Source organism: Thermobia domestica, chromosome 5, assembly GCF_964235325.1.
Source record: "Thermobia domestica chromosome 5, izTheDome1.hap1.1, whole genome shotgun sequence".
NCBI lineage: Eukaryota > Metazoa > Arthropoda > Insecta > Zygentoma > Lepismatidae > Thermobia > Thermobia domestica.
Window position 1 is genome coordinate 288,241,139 of NC_137458.1, and position 25,140 is coordinate 288,266,278.

Genomic DNA, 25,140 nt, shown 5'->3' on the forward strand with positions numbered 1-25,140 from the left:
CCACCAATCTATGGTTGAGGTGAACAAGAAAACTCTATAGGACCACCACTAAAACAGGAAGTGATTACTTTTGTGCTATTTTTGGTTTTAATAGGGAAATTAAGAGTGGAAAAGAAATATACACTTAATTGACAACAAAAAACACTTTCTAGTTATGTGTTACTGTTTTTGATTTACGTTGATCAATCTTAAGATTCAAAGTGATTGATGGCCACTTCCGGTATGAATACGGTATTGAAAGAGATTGTGTTACCTATTCTTATTACGCTTATAAATAGCAAAATTTGTGATTCAGTTTGCGATAACAGGTTAGCAATTATAACGACTTAAAATGCGATCGGCTTACTAACAAAGGAGGTCATTAAATTGGCCTCTTCAAATTCGGAGATCTGGCATCCCCTGGCACAGGATAAATTCAAACTTAAAAAAAAAAAGAAGTTTCACGATAAATTTCGTACAAGTATTTCGATTTCCATAAACATTGCGTGTACTTTTTTGAATCTTAAGAATCGACCTTTAAGAACGTAATATAGCTGTTAGTGTGTTCACAAGGAACGGACATGAACGCGTTATCCGGACATCCGAATCAAACCTAGTCCGTTCGATAAACATAACATAGATATATTCATACACACACACACACACACAAACAAAATAGGTGCCATGAACAACGTAATAAGTCCCTGGGGCCCATTGACTCTGTTAGTATAAAGAAAATCGTAGACTCGCAGTTAAATAGCTATTGCATCAACACTCTTCATTGAAAAGTCATGATTTATAACTCATTCTCTTCAGCATGAAACAAGCTTTCCAGACTTATTATTGTATTGGGGCCCATAACATACTTGAACAGGGAAAGTTGGGATAATGTTGGGAAAATTCCCTCCAAAAATCTCTCTCATCAACTTTGGACCCTCTGGAGTGGCCCCGGTTAAAAGCACACAATCCAAATATATCTCGAAAACTGTTATAGAGATTAAGAAATGTGTGTACCAAGTTTTGTATTGATAGACGGAGTAGACATGAGGGGAAAGTTTGTATACTAATACACGCTTTCCTCTCATATCTATTCTGTCTATCAATACAAAACATGGTACTTATTCCCTATAGTAGTTTCCGAGATACATTTGGATTGTATGCTTTTATCCGAGGCCACTACAAAGGGGTCCAAAGTAGATGGGAGAGATTTCTGGAGGGAATTTTCTAGACATTCTCCCAATTTCCCTGTTCAAGTACATGATGAGCCCCAACACATAGCCCCTCTGGAAATCTTGTTTCGTGTTGAAAAGAATAAACTATAAGCCATGACTTTCCAATGAACAGTGTTGATGCAATAACTATTTCACTGCGAGTCTACGATTATTTATACTAACAGGGTTAAGGACCCCAGGGACTTACTCCGTTATCCATGGCACCTAATATTTTGTGCATGGACATATCGTTTTTATGTTTATCGAACGGACTAGATTTGATTCGGATGTCCGGATGACAGGTTCATATCCGTTCCTTGTCAGTATCACGACTTTTATTTTGGTACATGAATGTACAAGCTTCATGCGAAAAGATTGTGATATTAGTCAAATATATACATAATTGATTAATCGATTTACTGCTAGTTTCTACAGTGTATACAAACACTAAACTTACACTGATTTTACGTATTTTAAGTTTTCAACTTCGTAGAAGTTTCTTGTTTCTCTTCTTTGAACAAACTTAACGTTTCGTGGTTTTGTATTTTCATGGGAATTCTTCACCTGTTAAGACTCTGCTGCACACAAAACAGTTACTTCGTCTTATTCTCTTTCCTCTTACTTTTAGTCTGGCGTTCCTTCTCAGCTCCAAGATAATTTGATACAGCAAACACCAAAATCCGTCACGGAATTCGAACACCACAGGTAAAGACAACAAAGTACAAACTCTAAAAGACAATACGAACTTCCTATTGCATTTGTTATTTAAGTGAAGCACAGCAGTGTTACCAAAACACTAATACTGTAAAATTACCTGCTCAAATTAATCGCGAGCTCCTCCATGGCTAAGCGGTTACCGTACGCGCCTTTGGCATGGGAGGCCCGGGTTTGATTTCCGGCGGGAGCTCATGTGGTTCGGATCCCACGTTAATCAGTAGGTCCACGTCTCATATAGCCTCGCTGCTGAACGGGACGTTAAACTCAGAATCAACTCAACTCAAAATAATCGTGAAAGGTTTATACATATTGCATAATACACTATGAAATCTATTTGTATCTAGCTATAATCTCTTATTTCTCTGTGCAAGATCAAAGTTTTGTTAAACTTTTAAGTAACTTTTGTTTATCTGACTAGAAGTTTATTTTTTTGTCTTTGTGTCTTGCTAATATAGTTATGGCACACCAAAGCCTACCAGGAAGTTTCCGCTGGAAAAGGACGATCGATTCCCTTGTAAAAAGCTGTATTCTTCACATATAGACTTTACTGCCCTGAAAATCTGATAGAATAGTTGCATTAATTAATTTTATCGAGAGTTGGAAATAAAATAAAAGGAGCGAGTCACCTAACTATTTTTTCTAATTTATAAAATTTAATGAAATTTCAAATTATTATTGAAATAATTATGAATAAAATATTAACAAAAATATGATAGATGCTTTCGGTTAAAAAAAAAAAAGAAATAGTCTGGGTGAAATATATACATAAGAATTAACTACCTAAGGTCGATTTTTTCTTTTTATCGTGAGAAATTGAATATAGTGTTTGTTTAATGAACTGCGAACCAAATCGCCTGAGCATATTTTGAGAAAATTTTCTGGAAACTCTCATTCCCTAAAGTAAACTACCTCTTGTATTTTTTTCAAAAGAAATTACTTTTGCCATGTTGTATGACTGCTAGTGAAACATGTAACGTTTGCCATTTAATGTTTTTTTAAGTTGCACAAATGATATTCTTATTAAACTAAACCTTTTTTTTTACTTAAAACCCTAATATACTAAAAATAATACAATATTTACCATTTTCCTTTTGCTTGTTTTTCATAAGTGAAAGGAGATAATGAAATGATGTATAATGTTATTCTACAACAGAAAATACGAACTTGAAGAATTTTCACTGTTGCCATCCATAGAAATTACAGTGTTGCCAGAATAATATTTCCCTAAAAATCTAAGTTAAGGCAGCGACTAGAGGAACGAACTCAACTGCATTGTATTTCATATCAAGTTATTTTTTGGTATCATGCGAACTACTTTTTAAATAATATTATTATTTAATTTTATTAACTGTATATTAAAACTATTCTGTTTATTACAAACTAAATACAACTATTATTTAAAAAGTAGTTCACAGGATTCCAAGACAACATGATAGGCCTACGTAATCAAATGCAGTTGAGTTTGTTCCTCTAATTGCTGGGTTAACTTAGATTTTTGGGGAATTGTTATTCTGGCAACACTGTAATTTCTATGAATAGCAACACTGAAAATTATTCAGATTCATATTTTCTGTTGTAGAACAACATTATCTATGATTGTGGTAAGCTGTATTTCATTATCGCCTTTCACTTATGAAAAACAAGCAAAAGGAGAATGGTAAAATTTGTATTATTTATAGTACGTCAGGCTCTTAAGAGCAAAATTTGGAACCAAATTACGTAGAGAATCTTTCAGAAATCTTAAAGTTAAAAGAGTAGTTCGATTATATAGAACGGTGCGGTCTTTATCTGTCCGCACGTACGTCGGAATGAACAAACGAACAAAGAGTTCACAGACGTAAAGATTAAAGACCAAAGTAGGTCAAACCTGATATCAAAGAGACCAAAATCGACTTGAACTTTATCCCAGTTGAACAGGTTGACATATTTGAATGAGTGTTAGGCCTGCTATACTCTGAGATAAGTCCTAAAAAATATCTTAGGATTTATCTGAGGTAAAATGTTTCGACATATCTCGTAGGAAATCTTACCCTTTTGTGCCATACACGTAACTACACTGCACATGCTACTGATATTGACACAACGCGCTATATTGTTAAATTCCATACCTCTAAAAACAACATAAAAATCAGAAGATAAATGAGCAAAACATACATCATGAGTTGTTAGTTTTCACTTTCTCTCACCTGATGTCGCTTAAATCGAAACCTTACTAATTTTCTTTTCGAAATAGAACGTGCTCTAAACAAGAGAAATCTCATAGGTGGCCGTGTGCACCAACGAAGTTCAACTGTTGAATGAGGCTCATAACCCAGCTCGGTGAAAATGTCTGTTGCACCAACAACGTTCAAGGTTAAGTCTCGGTCAAATGGTGGGTAAACTTTGTTTTAGCTTGAATGGCCGAATTTAGAAGTTTAAACTTCGTTGATCCAAGTCAGTCGGTTTACATTCATTAATGTCTTTGTATGTTTCCAGAAATGAAATTGCAATACATTTCTAGTGTTCGGAAAAAGATTTTGCTCGTGGTTTCATTTTTTTCCCATCACAATTACAATAACTGAAATTAGACTACTCACAACTCTATGCGCGCAATCTCGAAAGTCGAAAAGACCTGCACGCGGTATGCTTTCTTCATTTGTTACTTTGTTGAACGAAGATTAGATATTAAAGACGACAACTAATCAGAGTCGATTTTACACATTGACCGAGGTTTACTTAAACGAGATATACTGAACTTCAACTTTCAATGGTGCAACAAAAGTCGCGTTTGAGTGAACGCTCGTTTAAACTTCGTTAGTGCACACTGCTAAGGATCGTTTAGAACATTGGAAATGACATGCGATCTGATGATACACACATTGTGATTTTGACTCTAGGAAAGTCGGGAGAGGTTTCCTAGGATCTATCCTATAGTGTATAGCAGACCTTAGTGTAAAACTTAATGATTGTTTAATTGATTAAATTATGCTACGCATTGGGTAAAGTAAAAGGTCAAATTTACAAACCTACAGGCCTACATCACCAAAAGTCTCAAAATTAATCTGAAAGTAGACAGCATAGCACCAAACAATGTAAGAGATTCTTATTTCAAGTCTCTAAGAACAGAATTCGTATACAATGCTAATTTTGTTCAAGGGCAGAAAACAAGTTGATTTTCTTAAGCACAGCTTGATCCATTGAGATCAATATTGGCAAGAAGGTCGTCGATGACCTATATAAGTGAATCATTTAATTAAGATCAGTATACAGTATTTCAAAGGCACTGAGCAAGACAAACGCCGGAAATGACGTTAACATCTACTACGAAGCAACTGTTGACAGTAGGTCTGTTGTATGAATGTTATCTATGTTCTATATATAATGGTCTACAAAACCTTAGGTGAGATTGTCCAAGGTCTAAAGCCAAATTTAGAGAATGCCAAACTGTACATGAAATTTTATCATAAATAGCAGAATTGATACAAGAAAAAACATACAACATTGTAGTTGAAAGTTCACTAAATTGGTTTCCTGTATTTGGGTGTGTTCCAGAATCTGTCAGTCGGGATCTGTCAATTTTAAAAGCCAGATCTGAAAGCTAAAACTGAAAAAAGTACTGAAAAATGACTTGAAAACAGAAATTGATTAATGAACAATGTTCCAAATTCTGTAAGGTTCGAAAACGAGAACTCTTTAAGAAAGAAATCCAGTTTGTTCATGGTCAGAGAGTGAAATGACGTTATATTTAAGTGAACGTTATTGATGGGTTGCTTACTAGATCTTCCAAATTTGTTTTCAGATTTTCATGGCCAAAACTGAAGTTTATCCATTCCTAATGTTAGGCATGGACGTGAACTTTCAATTCTCAGAAAATGACAGGACTAATTTTAGCAAAATTGGTACAGAGATCAAAGATGATCTGTGGTCTGCCATTTGGTTGAAATTAGTCATGGCCAAGGCCCAAATGTCGAAACCCAAATTCGACTTGAAATATTGATTTGCAGCAACTACTTAACAAATTTAGAATAAAATTAGCATGAATACCGTTTATGACCTACTCAGTCATCCTGTCAATTTTTTTTTTGCTGAAATTGGCCAAAGACAAAGTTCATTGATCATTTTCGAGACGAAGTGGCTTCTGGCGTGACGGATTCCTGGTTCGATCCCAGCGCGCGTGAAGTGGCTTTGGAAGACATACACTGTATGAGTGGATTTCCTCAGGGTCTTCTTGTCTTCTCCCACTTTCTTCATGCATTATCATCATCACCGTTTTCTTTAGCCTACACAGTATAAACCTTTATGACGTAAAATCGAAAGATTTAATTTCGAGGCGAAAGGGGTTTAACCCACAAATGTGTAAAATGGACTGAGAACAGAAAGAGTAATAGTAGAGGGATGGTCAATTACAGAAAGGAAAGGGTGGAAGAGAAATAGGGACGTTAAATGTGATTGGTGTCCTTCTGAAAAATGGACTTCCCCAAAGAAAACTGAAAAGAAATAGAAGCATTGATGAACAATCCATCTATTAAAATGCTACAACAGCAATAAAATCGCTTTATTTTTTTTTAGGGAGACAGGCTTTTTTGAAATCTTTATTGTCATTCAACATGTGGGAATAAGAAAAAGTGCCACTAGAGGGTTTCGCCCTCTCTCTTGGCCTGGGATTTGGGAGTATCAATTATTTTTGATTGCATTTTAGTTGGGTACTGAGCTGTCAAAGGAAAAAAAATTATAGTAATAATATACAAAAAGCAAAATGTTGCAAACACATATACGTACATTAATATAATTAAAAATATTTGAAACAAAAAATAACATTTACAAACAGTAATAATATCTAAACTAATACATAAATATTATAAGAGAATACGTGCGTAAAATAAATAAGAGATGCAGAGAAAGCAACAAAATAAATGAATAGTCAAAATATGAGTATATAAAAGTGCTAATGAATGTAAGCGCATTGTAAGGGAAGATTTTCATGTTCATGATAATGAATGCAGTGCACACCACAACACAATGAAATAAGTTAGTGAGAAAATTTAATGAAATAAGTTAGATACTGGTTAGTCTTCTGTCTTGGAGCGACCCAAGCCTGATGTGAAACAGGGGGAAGCCCTTATTAGTGTTGTGGGAGACAGTGCTATAATGGTAAGAGATGAGGAATGTCACCATGGATGAGCTATCGTCGGAAAAAGCTTGCATGATGATGATCATCTGGAAGTTGTCGAGCATAAATGAAAAGGAGGATGCTGAGAGATGTATAGCAGTATCGGTACTGAGAGTCTTGTTTCAAGTCTGTGAATATGGTTTCGAGAAATATATCTTTATATGAATGGGGACATTTAGCTATATATTTTTGGCGTAAGAAAGCTATGTGTTGGACAAGCGGAGGAAAATCAATATTATTATAAAGGTCATCATTGGGGTACGGTAGTTTTATGCGAAATGCGAGCCTGATAGCATGACGTTCAAGAATTTCTAATCTATTGTAAAACTTCTGCAGAGCAGAGCACCAGGCTATATGATCAAAAGTAAGGACACTACGCATAAAGGCTTTATATGTATTCAGTAATAATTTAGAGTTTAAACCCCAGTTTTCACCTACAAGACGACGTAGAAGCTGCAATCGGTATTTTGCTTTCACAGTAACTTTCTGGAGTTCGGCTGTCCGCCGCAATTTATCATCGAAAACAATAGCTAAATAGGTAACACTTTTAGTAGGTTGTAAATGATGATCGCCAACACGTATCCGTAGCAAATTTGGATTTCGATGAACCCTTTTGCGGCGGTTGGGTGGTAAAATTACTATAGCCTGTGTTTCGTCTTCGTTAACAGTGGGTCTTCATTTATCGCACCTGTGAAGAATGCTGTAATTCGTAACCTGTAAGAGAATGTTAATCTGCTGGATTGTTTTACCAAGAGTGAGAAAAGCGGTATCATCCGTATATTGGAACAGATATGTATTAGATGCTGAAAATGGCAAATCCGAGGCATAGAGGATGTAAAGAAGAGGTGATAAGCTTGAACCCTGTGGTACACCGGTGAATGGAAATATAGAATGTGACAGAGAGCCGTTGATGTTCACATAGGCAATACGGTTGAGTATAAAGGAATATATAACTCGGAAATAAGTGAGAAAAATTCTTATTTTCAAAAGTTTATAAAATAAGCCATAATGCCAAATGCGGTCAAACGCTTTCTCCAGATCCATACGTATGAGACAAGACGGTAGTGTCTTGTTATAATGATTTGTAATAATAGTGGTAAGGCGAAGTAATTGGTCATTAATATTATATAGCGGCCGGAATCCTGTTTGGTGAGAAGGTAGAAGATGATGCTCATTAAGATATGGATGGAGACGGTGTACTAGGATTTTTTCAAGTAGTTTACCTCACGTAAAAGTTAATTGTATGGGTCGATACTATGTCACGGAGTGAGGTGATTTGTTAGGTTTTAAGAACATACAAACTTTAGACATCTTCCAGTCCTGTGGATAATAGCCAGTTCGTAGAATAAACGTATAGATTGTTGCTAAGAAGAAAAAAAAATTGTACTGAGCATTAAGAATTCTGTAAGATATAGAATCAAATCCAGGAGAAGTATTACGTTTATGTTTAAGAGCTCTACGTATTTCATCAGAAGTAATTTTCTGAGTCGCGGGATTGGAGTTATCTAACTCATGTCGAAGGTTGGAGCAATTTCTTAAATGCCGGCTCAGATAGTCGGGGACTTAAACGGTGTGTGGATAGAGGCGGTGTAAAGACCGCTTGCAAATGAGATGCAAAAGCATCAGCTTTTGCTTGACCTATCTGCAAAAGGTGATCGACCTGTATCAGAGGGTAAGTAGTACCAAATTTCTGTCCAGTCAATAGGTTAAATTGCTTCCAGTATTTTGTAGAGTACGTTTCCGTGTTCAGCTTGTTGCACACTTTACTCCAACTTAGTCTTTTGTGGGAATATAAGCTTTTTTTCTTTCTTTTAGTGCTAGCTTGATGGCTAGCTCCCCCAAAGGGTTATGCCTTTTATATGGGAAGAGAAGGAAGAGGATTGTGGATAGAAGGTGTATAGTGCTGGTCTATGAGTGCATTCTTTATTTATTAGCTTCAATAACAAACAAAAAATAATAAACAACAGGTATATTACGAAGATAAATATAGAAATAGATGTGAATGTATGATATAACTGCAGACATTATAGCATTATGCTATAATCATAAGGATGGGAGTAGGTACTATTTCAGGCGATGGCATTGCCTTTATTTTGGTTATGGGATCATACGAAGGACATTATAGCTCTAATGCTATAATCATAAATGAGGGGAACGTATGAGATGGAAATGAAGTGCATCGGACATCACAACACTTGGGATACGTTAGTGGAGGAATGAGCTTACCTTCCGGCCCTGGGGTTGCTCAGAACCATAATGGAGACAGTGGGAACCCTGTTAGATCAAAAGGACTACTGTGCCACATAGGATGGAAATATGAGGGGTAAATAATAGTCGGTTTTATAAGCAGGAACGGCATAAAAATCGGGATGATCAGGGGGTAAAGTTTAATGATATAAAGAAAATAGAAGGGAAAGGAATATACGCGTCTAAGCTCCAATCTCTAACGTTTGATTTCAAACATTTTATTTACGGCTATTTGTGATTTCATGTTTAACAAACTCAAATATTTTAAAGAATGTGTACTTTAAATAAATTATTTAAATACAGATCTTTTTCATAAAGTTTTTTTTTTTAAATTATTGTTTAAAGCCTTTGTATTTTAATAAGCCTTCTCCAAAATCAATGCAAATGATTTGTGCTGCCATCTTTGGAGTTATTTTAAACTATACGTTTGTGGACGTTTATATGTTTGTAGCCAATCCTTTCGACAATGGAGCTCCTTCGTGGCTAAGCGGTTAGCATACGCGCCTATGGCGTGGGAGATCCGGGTTTGATTCCCGGCGGGAGCTCATGTGGTTCGGATTCCACGTTAATCAGTAGGTCCACGTCTCATATAGCCACGCTGCTGAACGGGACGTTAAAATCAACTCAACTCCTTTCGACAATGAGATTCCGGAAACAACAGGCTCTAGAAAGATGACGTTTTACTGATCTATTGCAAATTTTGCGTAGATTGTCTATTCTAATTGAATATTTGAAAAACACGCTCATTATTTCTTTATTACATTTTTACCGGTAAAATGGAAGTGTTTCAATTAAAAAAAAAACTAAAGCATCAAATCCTACGCATTATATATTCCAACATATAATTGTGTGCCTGGGTTGCATATCTCTCAGGCGTTTGTTTAAAGGCCAAATTATAATGAAACACGAACGATAATCATTTCTCCAGTCTAAGTTGAAGCTTTATTGTTTGGAGTGTTTTGTTCAGTGAACACCATACATGACTGACATTATAATTAATTGTGTATGTAATGTATAGAGAGCGCAGATTAGGGATGCTCACGAGACAAGATTTGAGGCTGTCTCGTCTCGAAAATGTACTGTAAAAGTGATGTCTCAACTCGAAAAATGTATATTTTTCTATTGGAAGAGCTGTGTCTCGACTCGAATTTCCTCAGAAAAATTCTGTCTCGACTCGTCTCGTGCGCATCCCTACAGGTTCAGCTAGTCTATATATTAAAATACTAGGTTTATATGTTTGTCCCCAATCATTTCGTTAATGAGATCTCGAAAACCACTAGTGCTAGAAACGTACCATTTTCATTGGTCGATTCCAAACTTTGTGTAGATTATCCAGTTCTTATTGAATATGTATTTTTTTTTTTAAAAAAATAGCCGTTATTACATTTTCATGGTACACAGAAAGTGTTCGAATTTTAAAAAAGTAAAGCATCATATCCCACGAGTTTTACATTCCAACACCACATAGTTGTATATAGGGGTTGTATATCTCTCAGGCGTTAGCTTCAAGGCCAAATGATAACGTGAAACGAAGGATAATTATTTCTCCAGTCTAGGATGAATCTTTATTGTTTGGAGTGTTTTGCTCAGTGAATACCATACATCACTGACATTATAATTAATTGTGTATGTAATGTATTTGCTTATTACATACATGAATTAGAAATTCCAACCGGAAGTAGGCTGAATCTTGCAAATGGTGCGAGATATTGAAAAAATAATCTCCCCTTTATGGTACCCCTTGCCGATTTTTATGAAGACGTCCTTCTCTTGTGTCGTAAAGGGGCAAGCACAGACAGGGTCGGATCCAGGATTTTTTGAGAGAGGTGCACCAATAACTACCAGTACATTTGAATTATTGTAAACGCCTTTAGGCATCTGTGGTGTAAATGAGGAATCGACCTGGAAATGCTAATCCCAAACGGAAACACGACAACAGTAAATTTCTAAAAGTGTTCCTATTTTGACCTATCTTCTCACTTTAGGTAGTGTATATTTACAACAAAGGGGGAGTGCACATGCACCTTTGTACCCCCTAAATCCGGCCCTGAATACAGATGTGAGGAATGACAAGGAGATTCATGCTCATATATGAATGATGTGCTGTGTAGAGAGCGCATGTTCAGCTAGTAATTAGTAGACACTGAAGCAATTGTGTGGAACTACTGTGATTATTGAGCTAAACGTAAGCAATGTTGTTACATGACTGTCTCGAAGCTTATTTAAATTCACTAATTACAATCAAGATTGACTGTATCATCATGCTATGTACAGGATCATGATCGCTAAGCGATTAGTATTAGGAAATGAAAATCTGCTGTAAAAATCACTTTACAAAATTAGTAAAAATGGGGCTTCCAGTCATTACAAAAAATTGAATATATCACACACCCGGTGGAAGAGTGTTATAACTCAAAAAATCTAAATTTTGGATTCATCATCGCTCAAAATACAATAGAGAGAGAGAAGCAAGTTCTACCTGATGGTATTTTCGCAGAAACGTAACTAAACAAATTAACCTCTGGTTTCTAGAAGTACTAGTACTCCAAGGAGCGATTTTGATGGAATAACAAACTTTAAGAAATCATGTTCTTTCAAATGTGTATTTTTGATTTGGAACAGTCTTCCACCGGATGTGCGAAATATTTTCGCATGTGAGAAACGTATTTATGTGATGGGAAAAAACCCATTCACACGAGTTACATAAAGTTATGAATGCTTTATAGACCTACCTATCTTAATTTTGTATTTCATACTTGTCATTTATTAGGAATTTAATGTTCCTTCAGCACCGAGATGTGTCATTTCCATTCAGAACTCCACAAATCTGGTTTCATATTACACACACTATTTCCTGATAGGGTGCTTTACCTTGCAATATGACTAGAAGTGATTCTTTAATATTTCCTTAGTGTACCATATTCTCGATTATGTGACAGGGAAGCATACATATCGAAATTAAGAATATATTTTTTTCGACTGAATTAGACGCATTATAATATTATTTTTAAGTATGACATTGAATAGCGGCTTTTGAGGGAAGTCAAATTAGTAAAAATTTAAATTTTATCACTACTTTAATATTTAAATTTAATTTTTAAGGGAAAAAAGTTTACCTAATGTAATAAAAATAACTATTATTAATAATAATAATTATTATTATTACATTAGGTAAATTATACACAGTAATTATTGTTGTATACATCTTTTTGACGTTGTATGGAGCTTTCTTCTCTTAGCTTGTAGCGATTACCTTCCTTAAGAGCAGCCTTTGGCGGCACTTCTTTGTATTTAATCTCTTTCTCAGGGATATTGTAATAAACTATATATTTCTTAACTGTTACTTTCACATATAACATTTGTCCTTATTGGTTCATTTTAAATATCCCATAAGTTAAATATGTTCATAGTTTTCCTTTAATTTTCTTGCAGGCGGTTCGAGAGCGGACGCTTTACGGCTGATTTCTTCTTTGGTTCCTCTTTAAGGTAAGTGTCACATGAAAATCATTTAGTAGGTAGTAAATGAAGAGTCCAGAACTAAAATAATTCATATTCATTTTTATTAGAACAAATTGTACTCGAAAGACCATTTCATCATAGTAATCAAATCACACAAAGAATATAATATGAAGAATATAATACAGCAGACACAAAGAATATAATATGAAGGTGCAACCCTCTGCACGTTCCGAATAAAGAAATAAGACCTCGGGAGAACCTAAAGACTTCACACTGTTCGACTTCGACTTCATCATGTACAGTTTAGGGAGACTTCTTGTTGAACTGGAGCCGTGGTGGCTCAGTGGTAGAGCGTTCACCTCTGATGCTTGGAGTCCCGGGTTCCATCCCAGCCCCCGCCAAGTTAATTTTGTGGTGAATAAACACCGTGAGCGTGGGTTTCCTTGGGGTTCTCCCGTTTCCTCCCACTTTCTTCATTCCACCATTTCATTAGTTATTTCATAATCACCGTCTCCTTTAGCCTAACCGGCATAACCGTGGGACGTAAAACTCAAAGATTTCATTTCACTATTTCTTGTTGAACTGAAGATAAGACTTCACACTACTCGACTTCGACTTCGCCATGTATAGTTAGGGATAATTCTTGGGGAACTGCAGATAAGACTTCACACTACTTGATATCGACTTCGTCGTGTCCAGTTTGGGAGAATTCTAGTGGAACTGGAGATAAGCCTTCAAACTATTCGACCTCGACTTCGTCACATACAGTTTAGAAAGACTTCTTGTTGAGCTGATAAGACTTCACACTACTCGATAGCAACTTCGTCGTGTACAGTTAGGAAGAATTCTTGTGGAACAGGAGATAGGATTTCACGCTACTCGATTTCGACGTCATCGTACACAATTAGGTGGAATTCTTGTGGAACTGGAGATAATATTTTACACTACTTTATTTCAACTTCATCGTGTACAGTTAGGGATAATTCTTGTTGAACTGCAGATAAGACTCCACACTACTTGACTTCGACTTCGTCACATAGTCTACAAGTTAGGGAGAATTCTTGAGAAACTCGACAAGGACATGCGAATGTAGTGTGTATGCACGAATAGAACCAACATGCTTCTTTTAACAATATTACAATATTTGTGACCAGTACACCAAGTCTCTTGCAAAAGCAATAAGTTTACAGTAATATGGTGTAACAATGTTGAAGAAAGCTTTTTGTTACTTCTTTGATGAAAAATTAAATTTCTTTCTCATTTATGATCTTTCGGTCTATGTTGCTATCTGTTATTGTTTCGATCTGTTATTTATGTTGCTATCTTTAGCATAGGATACCATCTTCTCAGCAATATACTTATTTACTTGACCACTGTTTGTTTTTACATTTGTTGGTAGTTAATATTGAAGTTTGATGAAGTTATGTTCGGGGAGCAAACATTCGTAGACACACTAATTTGTGTAGAAAATGGTGTGCAAAATTGAATTGGACCTATTGATTAACTTTATTTTTATTTTTCCTAATATATTAGTTGAGAACAGTTTTTTCTTCTCCGTACGAAGTCTGATCAGCAGGTTCTAAAGAAATCTCACGTTCTTTTGTCATTATCATACTTCACTAACTATTACCTTCTAAGCTTCTCCAGGTACCAGCTTTACAGAGATTGGGTAATCTCTGAGCCGCGTTGGAACAAGACATACGAGTAAATGTCAATAACACCTGGGATCGAACTGCCTTCCCAATTATACAACCACTGCTTTACACTTAGTTAATATAACATTAGTTAATATAACAGCAAGTAATTTTGTTGAGAATAGGAAGTTTTAGAGATGATAAATGTTATTCAGCGTAAGAAGCACTGGACTACCGGTTGATGCGACTTTAACAATAGCAAACTGTATGAGGGATACAAGCTTTTCACATCTAAGGTTTATATTTCATTTCAGAAGACATTGTCAGTCTGCTTATCTTAACATAGACCAATAAGTAATGACCAATATAATGAACCCAAAAGTCAAAAGCATGTGTATTAGTAAGGTGAAGAGCTGCAGCTGAAAAAAATAGTTACAGCTTTTCCTTTTTGTCCTAATTTGTCTTTCTTTCTTTTTTCAACATTTCTTCCTTTTACTCTTCGAATTCTCTCGCTCTCCAAAACAACAGTGAATATTTAGTGATCTCACAGATTCACTGTATTGACGTAAAACAACAATGTGTTCCATAAACTTAGTTCTACAATAGAAACAAGTGAGTTTCGATTCACAGTATGAAACTGCGGTAAACATGCAAACTATGCGAATTCAGTACTCAAACCCACTTTGGATTGTGTTCGTATCTTTTGTCAGGAGCAAGGACTATATAATACAGGGGTAAATATATTTACTGTAACTTTATCGATATAAAAATTACGATTATTTGAGTGAGTAATAACCATTATGTTTTGCTAATATATTTCTCATATCTATATCTATCTATCTATCTATCTATATATATATATATATATATATATATATATATATATAAAGGTTTTTTATCCAGATCCAATGAGGTGCTTTATTTCCTCTGAGGTCTTGAGATTTTTTTCGTTCTATATCACAGCCACACGTTTTCCAACCATCTCAATTTTATTTGAATGCGTTCACATTGACATTATGAAAGAAAAGTTTATAGAATGTAACAGAAAATAAATGATCATAATTTCGTCACGAATAAAGAACAAAATTAATCACAGTAATGTGGTAGAATATTAGTTATAGGAAATGGTATCACGCTCTATTTTTGTCCTGGGGAAAGGTGGTTCAGTAGTAGAGTGTTCATCTTTGGTACGTGTGGTCCTTGGTTCGATCGCAGCTCGAGCCAAGTGGACAATGTTATGGACAAACACCGCGTTTGTGGATTTTCTAGTGGGTTCTCCTATCTTCTCCCACTTTATTCACTACACCATTGCATTTATTTCTCATCATCACCGTCTCCTTTAGCCTAGCCGGCATAATTATGGAACATAAACGGAAAGATTACATTTTATTTTTCTATTGTTGTCCCCCTCTCAGATATTCTACTCGCATGGAGAAAAGTGTCTTTCGTGCACGAGATCTTTGGTTCGATTTCCGGTGGAAGAATCTTGAAATCTGATTGCATTATGATGGTTCGGATTACGGAAAATCAAAATTAATGTCCATGAGACTAAACGAAACGGGAAGGTAAAGTTTTCTCGTCTAGTCTCGATTATCGGGTAGCTTGTCTCGTGACATTTAGTAAATTTTTGTGTATAAAATTTATGTTCTGATTTTCTTGTCAATTTCGTCTAAAGATTATTGCATCCTTCCGTGTTACGAGATTGCCCACGAAGTGTGTGATATAACAACATTTGAACTATATTTGAAGTACCGTTATCACAAGTCACATAGTGGCTTTTCGTTTTCAACCGTTTAGAAACGCGAAAATAAATGCCGATTTTCAAAATGGCTCGAAATCGAAAGCAGATAATTGAGTCGTGATAACGGTTTCTCATGTAAAATGATATTGTCTAGGGCGCTCTTGTTCCACATTTCGATTATGTTTTATCTATTTGAAGATATCACATAATTAATGTAAAATTAGCAGTATTTTAATTTCGCCGGGATGAAGACTCTTAAATGTTGATAAATCGTCTACATTGTATTCGTACAATTACTTTATCAATCTATAGTTTTAGTGCTATGAATCATTTAACACTAAAGCAATGTTGGAGGTATAAAACTTAAGTGAACTTGTGTTACCCACGAAACTCGTATGGATTCTCGTCTCGAAAACGAGAAGAGGACCTTGAAATTTCTCGTCTCGAGAAAACTACAAGAGGATCGTCATATTTATCATTTCGTCTCGAAAATGAAGAGAGGATCGTCATATTTTTCGTTTCGAGAACACTACAAGAGGACCGTCATATTTCTCGTCTCGTATTGATTCTCGTCTCGGAAACGGGGAGAGGATCTTTATATTACTCGTCTCGAGAAAATTGCAAGAGAATCGTCATATTTCTCGTCTCGAAAACGGGAAGGAGGATCTTCATAATACTCGTCTCGAGAAAACTACAAGATGATCGTCATATATCTCGTCTCGTATTGATTCTCGTCTCGGAAACGGGAAGAGGATCTTTATATTACTCGTCTCGAGAAAATTGCAAGAGGATCGTCATATTTCTCATTTCCTCTCGATTCTCGGTCTCGAAAATAAAAAAGAGGATCATCATATTTCTCGTCTTGACTCGAAAACGAGAAGAGGAATGTCATATTTCTCATTTCGTCTCGATTCTCGCCTCGAAAATGAAAAGAGGATCGTCATACTTCTCGTCTCGTCTGGCATTTAAAAATGCTCCTCTCGTCACAATTCTTATTTCGTTCTTTTTCACTTTAACAAACCTATTTTTGCCAATATGGTGTCTAAAAAAATGTGAGCTTATGTCCTTATATGCCCTGTTATGTTTGTTTTTTCTGTCTTATTACACCCGTATGCTTTGACTTTACCTACAGCTTTTTTGAATTTTTTGGTGTTTGTACATTTTGGACCACCCTCGTATTTAGCATATATACCCCTACATAAGTGTCCTGTTATTTTTGCATCTACAACTCAGTGGAAATTTTTAGCCCTTTTTCACTAGAAACAGAAGCGGATAAATATATTAGAGCTCTCGTTTCGTGATCATCGACCTTATGCATGCTTATTGTTAATTGGTTTTTCTGGCTGAGCTCGGGACACAGGGAGTGTTTATATGTAATGGATACTGTGTACATGTAATGGATATTGCGTGCAAAAACCTTCAGCCTCGCCTTGGCTCTTATATAATGTCACATGAACGTTTCACCTTATGGTTTATGTCTGTGAGTGTATATGTATGTGTTAATGGACTACTTGTTAGATACTTGGTTCACGTGATATCTCGTGCAATACCTTTTGAAGTTTCTCTCTTTGCAGCCCTTCAACACTGCGTTTGTTTCACCAATTGATGAACAAAATGTCAAAAGTTAAAGTTACTTATTGGAAAAAATAGAGACGTGCGCTGCTACATATAGAAGTGCTTACTATTTTCTACTTAATGTATACACATGTACAAACAAATGGTGAAATGAATAAGTAATTGTTTGTCAGCTTGTACTGTCGAGCTGTCTGAAGGGATTATGCTCCCTGTTGCAAGACCTGTCTGTCGAATTACGCTCTTGTATTTAAGTTATGCATTAATGCACCTAGTTGCGTTGGTTGTAATAACAATATTTTGGATCAAATTTAATTCTTGACTAGGATTTGGTTAAATGTAAAGTGACATTTTGTCGGCCCCATCGGATAGCTGGCTCGCATAAGTCATTAAATTTTCGATAATGCTTGCGTGATACGAAGGTGGATTGATTAGTAACTTGATTCGAAATAAAAGAAACAATTTGAGGTTTTTAAAATGTTGTTTATTTTTCGACATAGTTCTCTCGAAGTTCCAAGCAATTGCTCCAACGGTTTTCCAACTTCGTGATTCCTTCACGGAAATAAATTTCTTAGAGGATTACAAAATACTGGATTACTTCCTGTATGGTTCTTTGTTTGACTCAAATTTTCGTTCTGTGATAGAACTTTAAAATCCGAGGGAGATAGGTCTGGTGAATAAACAGGATGTGGAAGCAGCCCAGGCACGGTGGCTCAGTGGTAGAGCGCTTACATCCGTTGCGTGAGGTCCCTGGTTCAATCCCCAGTCAAGTAATCTTGTGGTGGACAACATCGTGTCCGTAGATTTTCTTGGCGGTACTCCTATTTATTCTCACTTTCTTATTCCATCAATTCTTCCATCATCATTGGTCGGTCTTAAGAGGCCTTATTACAGCTAAATTAAAATACCGCTAATTTTACAGTAATTACGTGATATCTTCAAATAGATAAAAGATAATCGAAAAGTGAAACAAGAGCTCCCTAGACAATGCAATTTTAGATGAGATATCGTTATCACGACTCCCTTATCTGTTTTTGATTTCCAGCCATTTTGAAAATTGGCATTTATTTTCGCGTTTCTAAATGGCTGCAAACGGAAAGCTACTCGGTGACTCGTGATAACGGTACCTCATGCAAAATAATATTGTCTAGGACGCTTTTTTTCCACATTTCGATTATCTTTTATTTATGTGAATGTATCATATAATTACTGCAAAATTAGCGGTATTTTAATTTCGCAGTGATTAGGCCTCTTAATCGTCGTCTCCCTTACCCTAAAGAGTATAGTCGAGAGGCGTAAATCTGAAATGTTTCATTTCATTTCATTTTTATTTCTCTACTAACACCAAAAACGATAGAAGTCTACTATCATTTTGGTTTCAATATTAATTGAGAAAATATTGTCATAGAAACTAAATTTCTTCAAGTAATGTCAGTGTCCCCGTGGGGGGTGAGGAGAGCGAGGCAACGCCCCCGGACTGCGAAGTAAGGGGGAGGAAAATTCAGGAGGAAAAAATAAGAGAGATATATATAAAATGGAAGCAAAAAGTAAAAAGTGCTTAAAATCAAGGAAAAGCAGGGTTTATTTTTAAAAAATTTTCTTACGATTCGCGCCGATCATGGTGGCGCTTCGCGGTTCATCTGTCGATCACACTCATATATAAGGGGATACCATAGTTTACTTTCGGCTCGGGCGCTCATTTTGTACGCCACATCACTGCATGGTATACACGTGACAGTATTACTTGTTTCTCATCGTCTCCTTTAGCTTAAGGACAGAACATGTGAAATATAAGTAATTATGTAAATAATTTAAAGTAATTTCCCCTTCGGATCCAGAATACTTGAGCTTTAAGAATAGTTCAATAACTTAAGTATAGTTCAAGCTGAAGCAAAAACAATTTTTTTTTCCTGCAATATCTAGACCTATGAACAATGTTGTCCAAAGGTAGAAGCAGGCCCGTATCCAGGGGGGTCTAGGGGGGGGGCTAAATTTTTGCGGCCCCCCTTAACTTTTCACGGTAGGCTTGCAAATGAACTATAATATGGTGTTGAACTATAATATTTTTGGATCGGGCCCCCCTACCTTCTACCCAGGCCCCCCCGGCCTGGGTAGAAGTAAGTCTTCTTATGTGCCCTAGTGACAATGACTAGAAGATAATTCTTTGTATCAATGGCAACATTAGACTCATTTCGCACGCTGGTGGCAATAACGTTCTTCTGCACTTTTATTGCTGATAAGAATAGTTGGTTTAGTTTGTAATTCTCGTACAATACTTGTAGTATAGTTTGTTTTCAGGTTTTTTTTTCTCCAACTGAATATTCTTTATCTCGCTCTTCTTTCCACTTTCCTCTCTCTCTCTCTCTTCTCTGTACTTTACTACCTAAAGAAAACACAGTTTCTTATTTTCTTCCCTTTTGTCTAGAACAGCGTTACTGTCTACAATTTCTACAAAGGCTAATTTGGTTATACTACGTATAAGCCCCTCATTTAGTACCGGAGTTGGAAAGATATATTGCTCTCTAAATAATCCATGAATCAGCAATCAGCCAATATTCTGTAATAACATTTCCTGATGCTTCGATAAGATTATGAAACTCGTGGCATTTATTAAGTTGACTTATCTAAGCGTTTCCTCTATCTGTATGCGGAAGTTTCATTTTCCGGAAGGATTAGTCAACATATCTTATCTGTTTATATATGGCAGAGTTGCCATAATTTATTGGGATTTCATATGCCCCTTTCAACCGTGTTTCGCTTTACTACATATACAAGAAGCAATATTTGTACTTAGGCCTAATTCATAACGTTCTCCATGTATGAATGAGATCAATAAATCGATTCAAATGTTAACGTATTTTACATTAGAAACCAATTTAGTAGAAGTCATGTCCATTTGAATGAGCGCTGTTCCAGCATTCACCAACTTTGGAGGAAACCAACCAGGTTTGCAAGTCCAAGTATCTGATTCATAATATCCATTTACAATGGAAGAGTGATGTTCATTTACGAAGTCTCGCTTACTTATCGTCACTAGACCATTGCTTGGGCAGCCAATTCTGAATCGAAGTCTCTCTCCTTTATACTCTCAAAACGTCATGTGAGTTTGAAAGTCTAGAAGTGGGGAGGCGCAACCCGTTGTAAGAAGGGTCTCCGTGTTATACTATGTCCCGAGTTTATGTTGAATAATAACTTATCCCTGATTCAGTGGCGTATTTACGATTTTGTTTCGGGGGGGGGCTTTGCTAACTTTCGGGGGGGCTTTGCCTGAAAATGTGAAAATTCTGCAAGATGTTTCATATACCTTACTATAGTAAGTAAGATTTCGGGAGGGGGCTTAAGCCCGGAAGCCCCCCCTAAATACGCCACTGCCCTGATTTCTTCGGTTTCTCTACTTCTTTGCAGGCTTTCGATACAACTCAGAGGCGGCTCCTGAGGAAAGGAATATCGACAAAAATTAAAGTTTTATCGTTTCAAATAAGGGTAAAAAGTTACTTATTGTAGGCTACTGTTGGATACAATAATTATTTTAAAATAAAAGAAAATTCTGACCAAAGCATATAGACCCTACTATTTAATAATATCGTTACAGTTTCATCAAGGTATCTTTGCCTTTATTAGACACATTATAAAATACAATCTCTAAGATTACAGCTTATATAGTATCTCAAATGTACGAAATATACCAAAGGCTTAGTTGTAATATAGCCAATTCTATAAAGCAACAATTAACTGTACACACACATGCCTATCGATAAACTAAATATTTTCTCATTTCAATGATCTGGCGACCAGAAACTTCTCACCCTGCATCAGGGGCGGATTCAGGACGGACTTCTGGGGGCGGATCGCCCCCCCCCCTGGAACCGTCTCTGCCCTGCATTAAAGTAAACTACTCTTATTTTTAGAAGTATTAAGAAAATTCAAGGATCTTCCTCTGGAAAAATCGAGTTAGATCTTAAGTATAAAATTCATCCAGTATATGTTGAACCATATCGCCTCTAGGCATGTTGCCAGTCACGAACATTAATAAATGGAGGCTGAAACTATTATTTCTTATGGCTCCAACCTCCATTTATTAATGTTCGTGACTGTACATAGATCACATCAGGATGAACGGATGAAGAGGACAAACTTCCAGACGTCCATGAAACGGCAAATCCGTTGATGTTTCGATTGATTTCTTCACGATCACAGCAAACGTAAAAGTTAGAAAAGATTCTTCAAGGGCAAATTTCCTTGTGTCGAAGTGTCTAATTCATTGAACATGTTTTTGTGAATGCACCGTGGAATGGCCCTGTATACATATAACCTTGACATTGTTTTGGCAAGCATGTCATCTTCTTATTAAGAAAACATCTTAGTAGTCTGGTCACATATGAATCCTCACACACTGACACATTTGAATATAGAGGATAAGAGCATCACCAAAGGAGCTAGTTAATGAGGAAGTGAGTGTTGGACACAGAACTACTGTAAGAATCTCCTAAAGAAAAACAATAAAACAAGGACGTCGCAGTGGCTCACACTTGGTATTTACATCAAGAAACTCTACGCAATTGTAGTAAGAGTTTTATTCTTTTATAATTTGTTGAGTTGAATATAAAGTTCACGAAAGCTTTAACTTAACGCTTGATTGGTGCGCACCACAGACTAAGGTCTAATTTTCAGTGGCGGATCTAGCGTGAGGCCAGGGAGTCTAAGCCCCTAAGTTTTTTGAGTCATAAAAATAATTTAAGCTATTATTAAAGTATTTTTGAAAGTTTATAATAAACTCATGATATACTTAGTCTGGGTTTTGGCTGCCCCCTCCCACCAGTTTTGTCTTCTAGATCCGCACTGCCGATTGTTGATGAAAATGAATGATTGTGAAAGAGTTGATGGAAAGTGGGAGGAAATAGGAACATCTTGACAAAACTCATGGGCACAATATCGTCTACGATTGACATGGCCTGGTTTCCATACAAGGACAGAATAAGTATTCTTCCATTCAGCCACTATATCCCCATCAATACAAGGGAAACAATATTGTAATATATTGCATTAAATTCAGACAATCCTATTATTATTAAGATCACGCAGTGAGATTTATCAGATTGCGTTGTTAGGACGTCCGTTATTCCGCACGATTACTCTTAAACAGCTGCGAACTTTTTGAATTGTGTATGTTGCAATAGATGGCTACAGGATTATTTCGGCTGATTTAGTAATGGAGGCAATCTGTTAACATATTAAAGGGTAACAACGGCTTTAACGATGGCTATCTACGATCCCATACATATAAATGAAATGTTTAATTCTTTCTCTTCAACATATAGTTAGAGCAATTATTTCGGCCAAGTTTGTTAATACAGAGACCTGTTAACATATTAACGGATAATGGTGGCTTTAACGGTGGCTATCTATATCCCATACATATAAATGTTTTTAATATTTTCATCTCTTCAACATATAGCTAGAGCAATTATTTCGGCCGGGTTTGTTAATAGAGTTATCCTTTAACATATTAACGGATAACGATGGTTATCTATATCATACATATAAATTGTATTAATATTTTTTTTCTCTTCAACGTATAGCTAGAGCAATTATTTCGGCCAAGTTTGTTGATAGACCCATCCGTTAATATATTAACGGATAACGGTGGCTATCTTTAGAACATGTTCCATACATATAAACGGATTTTTTAATCCATTTTCTTTAACGTATATCTAGAGCAATTATTTTGGCAGAAGTTTGTTAATAGAGTAAATCCATTAACGGATAACGGCAACTATAACAGTGGCTATCTATAGCCAATATCTTATATATGTTAGCGAACTTTTGAATTTTAATTTTCGTAATCGATAACGAGAACAATTATCTCACCCAATTTAATAGAGACCTTCCGTTAACGGGTAACGGCGGCTTCAACGATAGCCATCTAGAGCCAATATTCCATATATGTAACGCATTTTTAAATTTTTTCCTTGCAATACATAGCAAGAACGATTATCTTGGTCGAGATTTTTAGTGGAGTCATCCGTTAACATATTAGCTGGCAACGGCGACTTTAACGGTTGCTATTTATAGCCCATATCCGATACATGTAAATGATAGCACATATTTCACACATTTAAGCGATTTTCTGAATTATCTTTCCTGCAACAGATAGCTAGAGTGATTATCTATAACGAGTTCGTTAATATAGTTAATCCGTTAAAGCGTTAACGGATAACGATGACTTTAACGGTGGCTATCTGTAGTCCATCAATCTGTTGACGTGTTTACCGGTAACTGTGACTTTAACGGTGGATATCCATATTCCATATATGGAAATATTTCGCATGGTCCTCTCTACAGTCTTTATTAGAGCTTTAATATTATTATTATTATTATTATTATTATTATTATTATTATTATTATTAGTAGTAGTAGTAGTAGTAGTAGTAGTAGTAGTAGTTGTAGTTGTTGTTGTTGTTGTTGTTATAGTCTAATCTCCGTAAGTAATTATTAAGACCGAAAGTAATAGGAATCCTCAACAACTCTCAGTTGCAATATTGATCTACATCAGAGCAAACACGATAAGCGAATGCGATCAGCACTTTTTGGATTCGGTATATCTCTCTACGAATACAGAGCCCGCTAGAAAAATGTATATATTATTTAAGAAAAAAATCATTTAAAAAAATTTTAATTACGTTTAATTATTGTGCAAACGTGGGTTACAAACCTTCAAGTAAGCATATGTTTACATTAGATGTTCAGAATGTCCGCTTCCGGTGGCCAAACACCTAACAGAACGACGAGCGGTCACTGCAGCAACAGCGGCAAATGTATCAACGGAGAGCGATGCACATGCCTCTGTAATCTTCTGGCGAAGATTCTCAAGCGTGCGCGGATTACTTCGATATACTTCATCTTTCACAGTTCCCCACAAGAAGTCCATGGGGATAAGATCTGTACTTCAATGGCGTTCCCAAACCTGCTAAAACACTTCAAAACGTACTTACGCTTCTCGAATGTCAAACGTGCTTCTGCCATTCTTATCTCACTAACCGTGCTGAGAGTACCGACATCTGTTGAGCGCAAAACCTTACTAGCCTACAACATAATTTTAACTGAAAACAATTGACAATACCGACATCTGTTGGGTGATAAACCATACTACAACATACTTACCCCATTTATTTTACTAACAGTACTAACAGTACTCTACCACCGGAAATAAATCATTATGGGAAAGGACTCGCACGTTGTGTTCGAACAGTACTCCTTGGAAACAGCAGAAGAAAGATATTTCCCGCTAGATCCATTTTGTTTCATATAGTCATAAGAGCTGAGTTGCTGTTTTCACTAGCCAGTGTTTGAAAGATTCGCTAACTTAATGTAATAAAGTTAGGTGCTCGGATATTTTTTTAATTGTTATCAATACGCTTGGTAGTCATGTAT

At 36.0% G+C, this 25,140-nt stretch overlaps 1 protein-coding gene across 2 annotated transcripts in view; it reads left to right on the top strand.

Moving 5' to 3' along the window:
• The window catches only part of LOC145686678 (NACHT domain- and WD repeat-containing protein 1), a 1,466,154-nt gene that overhangs the window by 108,921 nt on the left and 1,332,093 nt on the right, over positions 1-25,140 (top strand). For both annotated transcript variants that reach the window (XM_081760197.1, XM_081760198.1), the window contains exon 2: positions 12,736-12,789. The gene's annotated coding sequence lies outside the window, so the exon portion shown is untranslated. The remainder of the gene's footprint in view (positions 1-12,735; positions 12,790-25,140) is intronic.